Source organism: Scyliorhinus torazame, chromosome 11, assembly GCF_047496885.1.
Source record: "Scyliorhinus torazame isolate Kashiwa2021f chromosome 11, sScyTor2.1, whole genome shotgun sequence".
Classification (NCBI taxonomy): Eukaryota; Metazoa; Chordata; class Chondrichthyes; order Carcharhiniformes; family Scyliorhinidae; genus Scyliorhinus; species Scyliorhinus torazame.
In genome coordinates this window covers 36,808,022-36,820,559 of record NC_092717.1, presented here as the reverse complement: position 1 = coordinate 36,820,559, position 12,538 = coordinate 36,808,022, and the positions used below count along the sequence as shown (strand labels likewise).

At 43.0% G+C, this 12,538-nt stretch overlaps 1 long non-coding RNA gene across 2 annotated transcripts in view; it reads right to left on the bottom strand.

Annotated features, from left to right (window-relative positions):
• The window catches only part of LOC140385987 (uncharacterized), a 72,470-nt gene that overhangs the window by 52,409 nt on the left and 7,523 nt on the right, over positions 1 to 12,538 (bottom strand). For both annotated transcript variants that reach the window (XR_011933506.1, XR_011933507.1), the window contains exons 2-3: positions 10,013 to 10,109; positions 7,634 to 7,697 (exon numbers count right to left, since the gene is read on the bottom strand). This is a non-coding gene — a long non-coding RNA (uncharacterized lncRNA). The remainder of the gene's footprint in view (positions 1 to 7,633; positions 7,698 to 10,012; positions 10,110 to 12,538) is intronic.

The window sequence follows — 12,538 nt, the reverse complement described above, 5'->3', positions numbered from 1 at the left end:
CTTGGATTCACAGTCTGGTGAGCATAGCACACAATTTGGTCCACAGAAGGTGGTGGCAGTGACATTCAAGGTAGCAGCGATCAGAGGACTGTTGGCGGCCAGGGTTCTGCTGAGCCCACGTCAGAAGACAAGTCTCCGAACTCGGTTCTAACTCAGTTTGTGGAGCTTCAGCAGCATTTAAGGGATGATCAGGAAGGGTTCATAGAATCATAGATTGTCAGCTAATTTGCACGGATTGCGATGAATGGTGGAGGAGTCCAACTGTGTTCAGGCTGCAGTTATAGTGCCTGCATGCTGATGCAACAAGGTCAACGCTGGTAGAATGGCGGCTGCTATGGAGACCTTGGTCCAGGATACTGGTCCTGCAATACTGAAGGAGCGGCACTCCATCACTCTAGCCATTGGTGGCATTCATCAGTGACTATGTGACAGGGACTTCAGCTTTCCCTTCTCCTCAAGGAGTCAGCCACAGGCCCTCAGGAGCACATTTGGCCTATCAAGTTTATACCGACCCTTCAAGAGAGCACTCTATCAAGACTCACTCCCCTGCCCTATCCCCGCAACTCCATGCATTCATCATGGCCAATCCACTTAACCTGGACATCTTTGGACACAAAGGGATAATTTAGCATAGCCAATTCACCTAATCTGCACATCTTTGGACTGTGGGAGGAAAGCAGAGTACTGTAGGAAACTCACGGAGACACATGGAGAAACTGCACCATTGTACAGTGAAGGTCTTGTTTCCATCGAGACATGTGTCAACACATGGAGAAGGGTCAGAGATCCACTCCCTCCATTTAGTCACTGTCATCCGTCAGCGTTTCCTATTTCTGAGATCTTACTCAGAGAACGTCCGTGATCCTTTTTGAAAGAAATTCCAATTAAGGGGTAATTTAGCATGGCCAGTCCACCTACCCTGCACATCTTTGGGTTGTGGGGGTGAGACCCACACTGACATGTGGGTCAGTGCAAACTCCAGTGATCCAGGGTCAGAATCGAACCCGGGTCCTCAACAGCGTGAGGCAGCATTGCTGCCCAGAACTTGCCTGATCCAGGTCTCACAATGCTCAATTTCTAAGCTCAGTGACAAATGTGAGCATCTTCTCCACATTTAAGAGCAATGATCCTCAAAGATGCTTTATTTTGCTGGTACTAAAGCCTCCAACCTCCTGCCTTTGTTACTTTGTAGTTATCTGCATTGCGGCCACAAGACTCTCATCACAAAGTAAGGAAGCAGAGGTGAGTCACAAGTTTTGGGCAGCCTCCCCTCAGCTATACCCTCGCCAAGGTTATTGAACATAAAGCAAATGGTCATGTGGTGCAATCAAAGGAACCTTGTCGTATGCTGTGGAAGCACATACAGTAACTTATGATACTTTTGAAGGTAAGAGTGACATACAACCCAAGTTGTAATAAATCTGATGAGTGCTCTTTCTGACCAAACGAACGTTGTCTTGAGTGGTGCATGTTGTCTTTGCGTTTTGCAACTGCCAAGGGCTGGTCATGCAGGCAAACTGACTTTGTAAACCTTTGATCCAAAGGTGCCCCAGATCCATGGAAAGGTCAGGATGAATGCAGACTGACATCCATAATTGAAAGTGACAGATGGCAACATGATGGAGGAGAAGGGGCCACACGGACAATGTGATGTGAAATAGAGTTATATTGTATAACATCACCTGCTGCCAAATGTGACCTCTCATACACAATCAAGGTGACACAGAGTCTGCCTCATCTGGCCTATGCTGTAGACTGTTCCCCTAAAGCTCGGCTTCCTCAAACTCTTCGCCCTCATCCCTTTCGACTTCTTCCTCATCGGAAGAGACATGCAGCTCCTCCGTATCAGCATCTTTCAAGTCCTCCCTCCTTTGCAGCACCAGGTTATGCTATGCGCAATAGATGAAACTCTGGGCAGCTATTGTCTGTTTACAAGATAGCCATGTAGACCCAGAACTTCCGATCTCCAGTGCATCTTACTCGGGATGGAGCCAAGATGAGATGCCCTCATGCAAGGACTGCATGGTGGTTTGCTCGGGAAGTTGAAACTTCTAATTACCCCGCACTGGGAACCAATTTAAATCAGAAGCATTGAATGGTTTTGACTCACTAAGCAGAATAATTATCCGGAAAAGGTTAGAATGATTAAAATCACTTCAACACCTGTGTAACCACTGACCACAGCCCCCACCCTTCCCGGACCCTCCCACTGGACCTCAGAATATCCCCCGCCAACTACTCTCCAACCATTGAGAATATTCCCAATCTCCGCATGCCCCATCCTGACTATCCCACACAACCACCCTATACCACCCCCCTCCCCCCCCACTACCGTCTACGCTCCCAACAAACACACCATCCTCCGACTACCCTCTCAACCTCCAACTACCCCCCAACTACCCTCCTTACCCTGAACTAACCCTCACATCCCACCCTCCTGATACACTGCCTACCGTCCCATCCTCCCTGACTAGCTCCCAAAGCTCTCCTCCGAATCCTCTCCTCCCTCCTAGTCACTCCACCCCATCACTACACTCCCATCTTTTCCAATTGCGCTTCCCAATCCCCAACTCCTCCCCCACCACATGACTGCCCCAACCATGCCCCAATGTCCCCAACTTTCCTCCCAACACCCAACTACCCCTCTACCTTCCCGATGACCCCTCCATGCCCTCATCCACCCTCCTGGCACCCCACTATCCCACCCTCTTTACTCCATTCCTGACCCCTTGAATACACCCTTGCCCACTGTACTATCCCCTGTTATGGGCCAGGGTTTAGAGAACCCCAAAGTGTATCATGGAGTTCACCTGATCCACAACTTTTAATAGATTGCGGTATGGGGAGCACACGGCCCACTCTACAGGTGTGGTAGAGCAGACATGGAAAAGTATTTTTCAAAGCAAAACAATGTTTATTCTATGAACTCAAGTTAACCTTTTTAAAACATACAGTGAACATCTTAGCAACCATCAATTCAAATACAACCCCCAAAGAATACAACACTAAGTAATCCTTAATAACTTCCCAGACAACATCCACAAGACAAAAGAAACACCTTTTAACAGAAGCACATTAGGTTTACATTCACTACTGAGAACATTTATAATTCTGAATTCACCAAATGATCAAGAGATAGTCTTTTCATGGCAGAGAGATCAACAGTACACCTGCTCTGTCTGGCTTCAGCTCCAACACTCAAAACGAAACTAACACACACCCTGCAGCAAAGAGACAAAAATGAAAGTAAAAAGCTGACAAACAGCCCAGCTCCACCCACTCTCTGACATCACTGCAGTAGTAAACACCCATTTCTCAAAGCTACTCTCACAACAGATAATTATATACACACCCATTTATAAACACCCATTTCTTAAAGATACTCTCACATGACACCTCCCCCCAAGAAAAAAGATAAACCATCAACTAGAAGATGGTTTCATTTATCACTTTTTCACTATCCTTTAAGAAATGCACACAGTAATTATACTATTTGTTTCAAAAAAACAGCACATGCAAACAGGTACAAGAATATAGTTAATTTTTGTTCTTCTTCCTCCAACTGAAATCCTTCCTGATTGTCAGTCCCTTTGAACAAGAAGGCCTCTGCACGATCCGTCCATTTCTCTACGCCTTGGCATAGAGAATATGCCTCGGAGTGTACCGAGGAGGTACACTCTCCTTATTATCTCCCATCAGATCACCTTTACCTTTACCACTTGAGTATTTCTCATGTCCTCAGTTTCTATCCCTCACAGGCTGAAACTGGTGTTGGAAACCAAGCTTTGATTTATGAACTAATTCATAATCATTTGCTATTTCTGCTGCTAATCTCGCAGTTTTAACCCTCTGCTCTTCCACATGAATTCTCACTACATCAGGAATTGAATTTTTAAACTCCTCCAAAAGCATAATTTCTCTGAGAGCTTCATACGTTTGGTCTATTTTCAAAGCCCTTATCCACCTATCAAAATTACTCTGTTTGAGCCTTTCAAACTCCATGTAATTTTGACCAAATTCTTTCCTTAAATTTCTAAACCTTTGTCTGTAAGCTTCAGGCACTAGCTCATATGCACCTAAGATGGATTTTTTTCACCTCCTCATATGCCCCAGATACCTTCTCTGTTAGTGCTACAAACTCTTCAATAGCCCTACCTACCAGCTTTGTTTGAATCAGTAATACCCACATGTCCTGTGGCCATTTCATTTGTTTAGCTACCTTCTCAAATGAAATGAAAAAGGCTTCTACCTCCTTCTCATCAAACCTTGGCAATGCTTGGACATATTTAAATAGATCCCCACCAAGCCTTCGACTATGACGCTCTTTCTCACTATCCGCATCACTATCATCCAACTGTACGTTTCCCTTTATGCCTGCCAACTTTAACTGACTCATGTTTCATGGACATTTTCTGACGTTCAAACTCTCTCTCTTTATCTTTTTCCCGGATCTGTATCTCCCTTTCTCTTTCTTTTTCCTCTCTATCTCTTTTGTATTCAAGCTACTTTAATTGTTTCTCGTGTTCCATTTGTTTAAGTTGTAATTGAATTTTTGTCATTTCCAATTAGTCAAACTGTATCGCAGGCCATTATAAATGCTTAGCCACCGCCATAATTACCTCATTTTTTTGCATTTTTTCAGGTAATGTTAATTGCAATGTTTTTGCCAAATCTAACAGTCTGCTTTTAGTCTCTGTCCAAAAGTTACTGTGTGTGACCGTCTCCACCCCCAAAAACTTCAGAGCCTCTGAAAGTGCCATTGTCCACAACACACTCCCTACTTAAACTAAAATACCAAACCTGAAAAGCAACTACAGAATATGTTCACCCGTCATTGTCTTTAAATTCACTAAGCCAATCCAATAGATAGACTGTTATCCCCCTCGAATGCCCAATTTGTTATGGGCTAGGGTTTAGAGAACTCCAAAGTGTATCATGGAGTTCACCTGACCCACAACTTTTAATAGATTGCGGTATGGGGAGCACACGGCCCACTTTACAGGTGTAGTAGAGCAGAAATGGAAAAGTATTTTTTAAAGCAAAACAATGTTTATTCTATGAACTCAAGTTAACCTTTTCAAAACATACAGTGAACATCTTAACAACCATCAATTCAAATACGACCCCCAAAGAATATAACACTAAGTAAACCTTAATAGCTTCCCAAACAACATCCAGAAGAGAAAAGAAACACCTTTTAACAGAAGCACATTAGGTTTACATTCACTACTGAGAACATTTATAATTCTGAATTCACCAAATGATCAAGAGATAGTCTTTTCATGGCAGAGAGATCAACAGTACACCTGCTCTGTCTGGCTTCAGCTCTAACGCTGAAAACTAAACTAAAACACACCCTGCAGCAAACAGCCTAAAACCAAAGTAAAAAGCTGACAGACAGCCCAGCTCCACCCACTCTCTGCCATCACTGCAGTAGTAAACACCCATTTCTTAAATGTACTCTCACTACAGACATTTACATACACACCCATTTATAAACACCCATTTCTTAAAGGTACTCTCACATGTCACCCCAGACACCCCAACTATCCTCCTGAACCCCCCCATTGCTTACTCCCGATCACCCAACTACCACCCAAAATTCCCGACTACACCCCAACCCCTAAATGACCACTATCTCATCCTACCCTACCCATTGTACATCTCCTGCCACTTCATTGAAGTTCTGACCCCTAGCTCCTTACAGCCACAAAGTGCACCTTCCATCGCTTTAGTGAGCTCAGTAGCTTTGGCTTGGCATTAGAGATCTAATTGATAGGCAGTCCAAGGCTGTAATGACGTCAGGAGCTAAGTGACCCTGTCGAAAGCCAAACTGAGCATCAGTGAGCAGCTTATTTCTCTATTAGTGCTGCTTTATAGGATGGGTGACACCCCCTTCCATAATTGCATTTGCTGTTCTATTAAATTGTGTGCATAGCCAAAGAGTACTTCAGTCACCTGTCTTATGTAGAGGTTTATAGGATAATGAGGGGGATAGGTAGAGTGGACGTTCAGAGACTATTTCCTCGGGTGGATGTAGCTGTTACAAGGGGGCATAACTATAAGATTCAGGGTGGGAGATATAGGAGGGATGTCCGAGGTAGGTTCTTTACTCAGAGAGTGGTTAGGGTGTGGAATGGACTGCCTGCTGTGATAGTGTTGAGTCAGACACTTTAGGAACTTACAAGGGGTTATTGGATAGGCTCATGGAGCACACCAGAATGACAGGGAGTGGGATAGCTTGATCTTGGTTTCGGACAATGCTCGGCACAACATCGAGGGCCGAAGAGCCTGTTCTGTGCTGTACTGTTCTATGTTCTCTATCTTAGAATCTGCTGGCGGCATTGAAAGTCCTTACTTTCTTAATTGCCACAAGAAGGTCAATGGTGATGTGAATTCATCATTCAGGAGGTGGCACAGGTGGCTAAACACCTTTCTCTTTGGGCTGTCCCAAACCTTGCAGAAAATAATTTGTTAGAAGGGAACATTTTTCTGCTTCTTGGTCTATGCATCCTACTATAGGGGTAGTTTGTAGGAATGGTTGAGTTTTTGGATGGAGTTTAGTACCAATCGGTAGTGTCAGCTATTAACAAGAATTAGTTGAGCAGTACTCAGCAATAAAGTTGAAATAATACCAGAAAATTTGTGTTAAAATGTCTTTTTCCACAAGTTGGAAAACACAGGAGAATGTCAAACTTCCAGCTGTTTTCAACAAAATACTGTTTTCCCAGCTTTCTGCTCCATTTGCCACCAAGCTGAAGGGACTGTGGTGGAGCAAATATACCCAGATGACTTCACATTCTCTTCACATGAGATCATATATTTATTTGTTCAACAATGGCCAAGCACTTGCCAAAATTGGGCAAGGAATTGAAGGTATCCAAAATTTCAAACAGTTAAAATTTCATTACTGATATTGTAGAAGAGACAGTTGCGGCAATGATTTCCAAAATTTGTTAATAAATAGCTAAACAATGCACTAACATTTTGAAAGCAGACTCACGGTTGGGTCTTAAAATTTTCCTCTGGTAGGACATTGATTAACCCCTTTACATAAAACCTCCGTGCTACTCCAATGCAATGCTAATCTATTTATTTTCCATGCTAAAATGGTTGTGTAAAAATAGTATAGTACAAAATAATTAATTTACATATGGACCCGTGTAACCTCTCAGTGTTTTGTAACTTTAATGCCCATTTATCATCAAGCACAATGTCGCTAGACTTAAGGGGTTTTCAGTGAAATTATTATTGTTCCACAAATTCTAACACAGATTTTACATCGTGGGAAAATGATTACTGGCAGTGAGCTAAAAACACAAAATTAAATAATTATTTAAGGACAGATCCAATTAACTTAATTGGCAATATATATTTTAATTGTTTGACAGGCACAACATCAGGCTTATAAATTGCATTTCGAGCAGGCTTTGTTGCTGCCACAAAGCTAAGCCAACATATTAATGTGAGTGTTCATTTTTACAATAGCTGAAAGACTCTATAATATATTTGCATTATCTCACTAAACCACTGTGAGTGATGAAGCATGACTAATAATTTTCTCGAACATTTCTGCGATCCAGTATGCACAATAAGTGTATTGTTCTGGGTGGATGAACATGCAGACACTTACAGTTATATGGAAATTATTTTCCTTGTTCCACTGGCGCCAAGCAAACCATTCTTCAAATGAATACCTGAATTAAAGCAGAACCCACAAAAAAAAGGGGTCATCGAATGCAACATTAGATTCAAACGCAGTCAAGACTCATAGAAACCACTGTCAAGGGTGGTGCACTGTACTTTACCAATTTGTTTGTAAAGGTGGGGCTATAAAATTGAGCGAGGAAGAAAGCAAGATGTAAAAATTAAGTCCCTACAATTGCTCTGTGGAATGCAAGCTTGGGAACGGCATTTGCCTGAAATCTCTCTCTCTATCATTTTTTTTGCAGAACCATCTATTCTTAACAAGGACAGCATTTTCAGAACAATGTGTTAGATGTTGTCAGCTTGTATCCCGTGGAATGGAACAACTTCACACCCTGTTTAGTGAAACAACCATGAAAAATGGAATGGTTCAATCCACTGGTTCAGGCATACAGGCACATTCTGGTGCAGTACTGAGTTATTCCGAAGTGGAAGGATCCCAATTTGACCTGTGGCCCCTGTTGGGTCCCAATTCCTTCCCAATATCCAATGAATGGAGTTGTAAATTGACATATGAGGATGTCAGACAAGGACAGCATCAGGTTCGGATGTGATATCCTTCAAAGTGTCATATGTTAGGGCTGGATTTTCTGCCCCCCCCCCCCCCCCCCCCCCCCGTAATGTTCCTGTTGAATGGCCTGATTTATATTACAAGAACACTTTTAGCTAAAGCCATAAATAATTTATTAACATCAACTGTGGGCAAACTATATACAAAACAACAGATGAATAATAGTATGATCAAGCACAAGCAACCTCTCCAGCTTCCTCCAGCCAGTCTGAGGGTTCACCTGACTCTAACATTCACTAATATATTAAGGGGACTCCTAGTGGTCAGTCAGTGAATCACAACACACCCATGATATCACCCCCCCCCCCCCCCACCGCCCCCCCACCCCACCTCGCAGAATGTTTTTTCCAGCAGTGGAGGCGGCTGCCATTGGTCCGCAGATGTCCATGCCGTATTGCATGGCTCATCATGCTGGGAAACCCATCAGTGGAAGTCATCCCCCGGTGGGAAGGGTTGGAAAATCCTGCCCTAAAATACTGTCAGCATCTCTGAAACCATACCAAAAACAAGAAAGGTACCATTGCAAAAAAACAAACATCTTCTCAGTTGCAGAAGAATATTGTCACAGCATCATTTGGGCAAATAAATGTAAAACATGAAAAACAATTAGATATGCCATTGCAATGTTTAAAATTAAGTAGTTCTGTCAGCCCCTTGACAAACGTGGGCAATATAAATGAAAACATAAATATAGAAGTATGTAATGAATATAAAATGTGAAGTGATTGGTGTTTTAAAGCTGTGCATACTTGTTCCATTTACTGATTCCATAAACGACTGGCTGATGAATGTTTAGAAAGAACTCAAAGGATTCTCTGCAGAATGCGGTAGCGCATCCCGCTCAGAGAACCTGGCCTCATGCCAACTCTTTCTTTCCTTTCATATTTCTCCCCTACTCTCCTCCAAATGAAAAAGAAAGACTTCCCGAAACACTCCACAGCCAATATGTGCACTTTTGAACTTAAGGCACTTCTGTATTGTCAGAAATCACACAGCCAATTTGCCCATTAAGAGGTCCACCATCAGTACTGTGACAATGACCAAGATGATCTGTTTTAATGCAGTTGGCTGAGAGAGAAATGTTGGCCAGAAGCCATGGGGATTCCCCTACTCTTCTTCAAAGTAATACCATGGGATCTTACTTGATGACCTGAGGAGCCACAGCTCACCAAGGTATCCAAAGAGTGCCACCGTCAACAGTGTTGCACTCCTTTTGTACTGCACGGGCCTGCCAGACCACATTTTGTGCTCAAGTCCTTGGGTGGGACTCGCACTCGCAATCTTCTTAATCAGAGAAGAATGCTACCATCGAGTTCTAGCTAACATTGTGCATAACCTTCATAATATTGAAGGGAGCTGTGTGCGACACCATTTTGGAATAAAAAGAAGGGAGAATGTTGGCTCTTCACAACTGTGATGATCAGATTAACTCGAAATCCCATGGGTTATTCCAACTGTGTATCTTCTTGATATAAAGTAGGCAATTATCAAATCGAACAGTGTCATGGACTTTTTGAACATCTTGCTGAAGCAAGCAACTTCTCCCTCCAGCAAGCAGGAAGTCTATATTACATCACTTAGTTTAGGCATATTATAGACCCAGGATATTGTACATGTGATTTGAAAACTTCACTAAATATTATTGACAAAACCATTACAGGAGACCTTACAGACATTGTCGGAACATTATCTCTTATTTATGAGATCATTAGCAAAAGTGTAGATAGCACTTACCAGAATGAGAAGTCTCTAATTCAGCAAATGGATGATAAGGTTTTATGACAATATTCAAAGAGCAGTGTTCTCCCAGTCTTCGAACTAACTTTGCTCCCTGAACCAATACCAGAAAAGTACAGATTAACAAGTGGCTACATTTGCTTATGTAACAGTGAAACTAATTCATTTTTTAAAAAATCAATGGGGAGGATCTTAAAGGGCCTGCAAGAATGAAAAACTTGACAGGAGGGGATTACTTATTTAGGCAGGAGCCTTAATTAGGTAGGATCAGTCACAGTAAGAAAGTAAGAGGCCTAGAGGGTGGTGTCAGTACTGTCCACATACGAGTCCATCTCAGGATGTTGGCTGGCAGAGTCCATTCCAAGGCTTTGAGTTCAACTATAAAACTTTTATTATCCCCACTGAGAGTGACCTTTGACAACGTCCTTTGGGGCCAGTTGCCCTGCAAATTCCGCTATGTTCCCCCGAGCGGCGAGTAGAGGACTGAATGCTAAGGTGACCATTCAATAAAGAAACAACAAAAAACACAACATTGTTTCTTCCAAAATGATAAATATCCCTCACTCCCCCATAACTACCAATGCATACCAATCATGCGCCAAGCCAGTATATATAGCTCTCTGACTTAAGCTAGTCTCCACAACAGTGAAGATGCATGCATTAATAAAGTGAAATGAAAGTAATATGAAACATTTGCAATGACATTTAAATTTGAAAAATACTCTTGCCACCTTTGTGCTTTCAGTAAGTCTTGCGCCAATGACAATCGAGTTGGAGAGGAAAGTTGCAGCAATGATGAAGAGCCTCCCCATTTGACTGGGAGGCTCCTATGGCTGGCTTGTAGCTGCAGCGTTGTCAGCTGGTGGAGGATTTCACAACTGCAATGTTTTCCCCATCACATGTCGCCTATACGCTCTGCCGGCACTTTAACTTTTAATAGGAATTCCGTAGCAACCAGCAAAAATTAGCCAGAGAGTGGAAGTGGTGCACACTTCCTATTTTGCTGTCAAGAATAGCGTGCCACAGTTACAATTCCTGAAGCGATTGGAGCTGTTTCTGAGACTTCTGGAAACATGCCATGTAAATGCAGGTTTGTGTTTGTCTTCTGCCTAAAACTCTACAGTTTGAACGATTAATATTGTTTTTCAAAGGACCTCAAGAAAGGATGTGCAAGAAGAGGCCAATGAGCCCCTCCAAACCGCCCATTCTTTCCAAACTATGGAGAACATAGCCCCTTGTGGACTCAGCTCTCTGCACTCTGATATACCCAAACACCTTTCATTTGTCTTCTCATCAGGGTGATAGTGTTTTACTGTTAGGTTTCCATATAGCCTTACTGCCTGGAGCAATTAAAAGACAATGGGCAGGAGTTTCTACCCCCCCCCCCCCCCCCCACTGCGTATTGTCCAGTGGGAGAGGCAGCTCGCGATTGACAGCGGGTGGGATCTTCTGGTCCTGCTGATGTCTAAGACGTTTGGGTGGCTCATCCGTCCCATCGCCGGGAAACCCACCAAGTGGAGTCACCTTCAATGGGTCGGAAATCCCACCCAATCTCTTTGGCGTGTGACTTTTCTTTCCAAAATTTTTTCCATTCCTTCCCACCACCTGGCAAAGTGTCACATTCACTCTCAGCGATTGTGGGTATTTGTTTAAACTGGTCAATTGGGATCAATTCAATTTTCAAACTAAAGACAGGATGAGGGAAATTGTGATCTCCCTGACTCCTTGATTTTCTTTGTATTTAACCCAGGGTGGTTCACAAGATATTCTCAATGATTCATTAATAAAATGAATCAAATAGTATGGATTGACCGTAGACTATTTCAAAACAGATCACAGTATCGTATCTCTCAATAAAGGCACTTACAAGGAATGCAGGCCCACATGCTCGAGAATAAAATGCCTGTGATTTCCTGTTCTACAATCTGTGAGCCATAGAACATAGAACATAGAACAATACAGCGCAGTACAGGCCCTTCGGCCCACGATGTTGCACCGAAACAAAAGCCATCTAACCTACACTATACCATTATCATCCATATGTTTATCCAATAAACTTTTAAATGCCCTCAATGTTGGCGAGTTCACTACTGTAGCAGGTAGGGCATTCCACGGCCTCACTACTCTTTGCGTAAAGAACCTACCTCTAACCTCTGTCCTATATCTATTACCCCTCAGTTTAAAGTTATGTCCCCTCGTGCCAGCCATTTCCATCCGCGGGAGAAGGCTCTCACTGTCCACCCTATCCAACCCCCTAATCATTTTGTATGCCTCTATTAAGTCTCCTCTTAACCTTCTTCTCTCCAACGAAAACAACCTCGAGTCCATCAGCCTTTCCTCATAAGATTTTCCCTCCATACCAGGCAACATCCTGGTAAATCTCCTCTGCACCCGCTCCAAAGCCTCCACGTCCTTCCTATAATGCGGTGACCAGAACTGTACGCAATACTCCAAATGCGGCCGTACCAGAGTTCTGTACAGCTGCAACATGACCTCCTGACTCCGGAACTCAATCCCTCTACC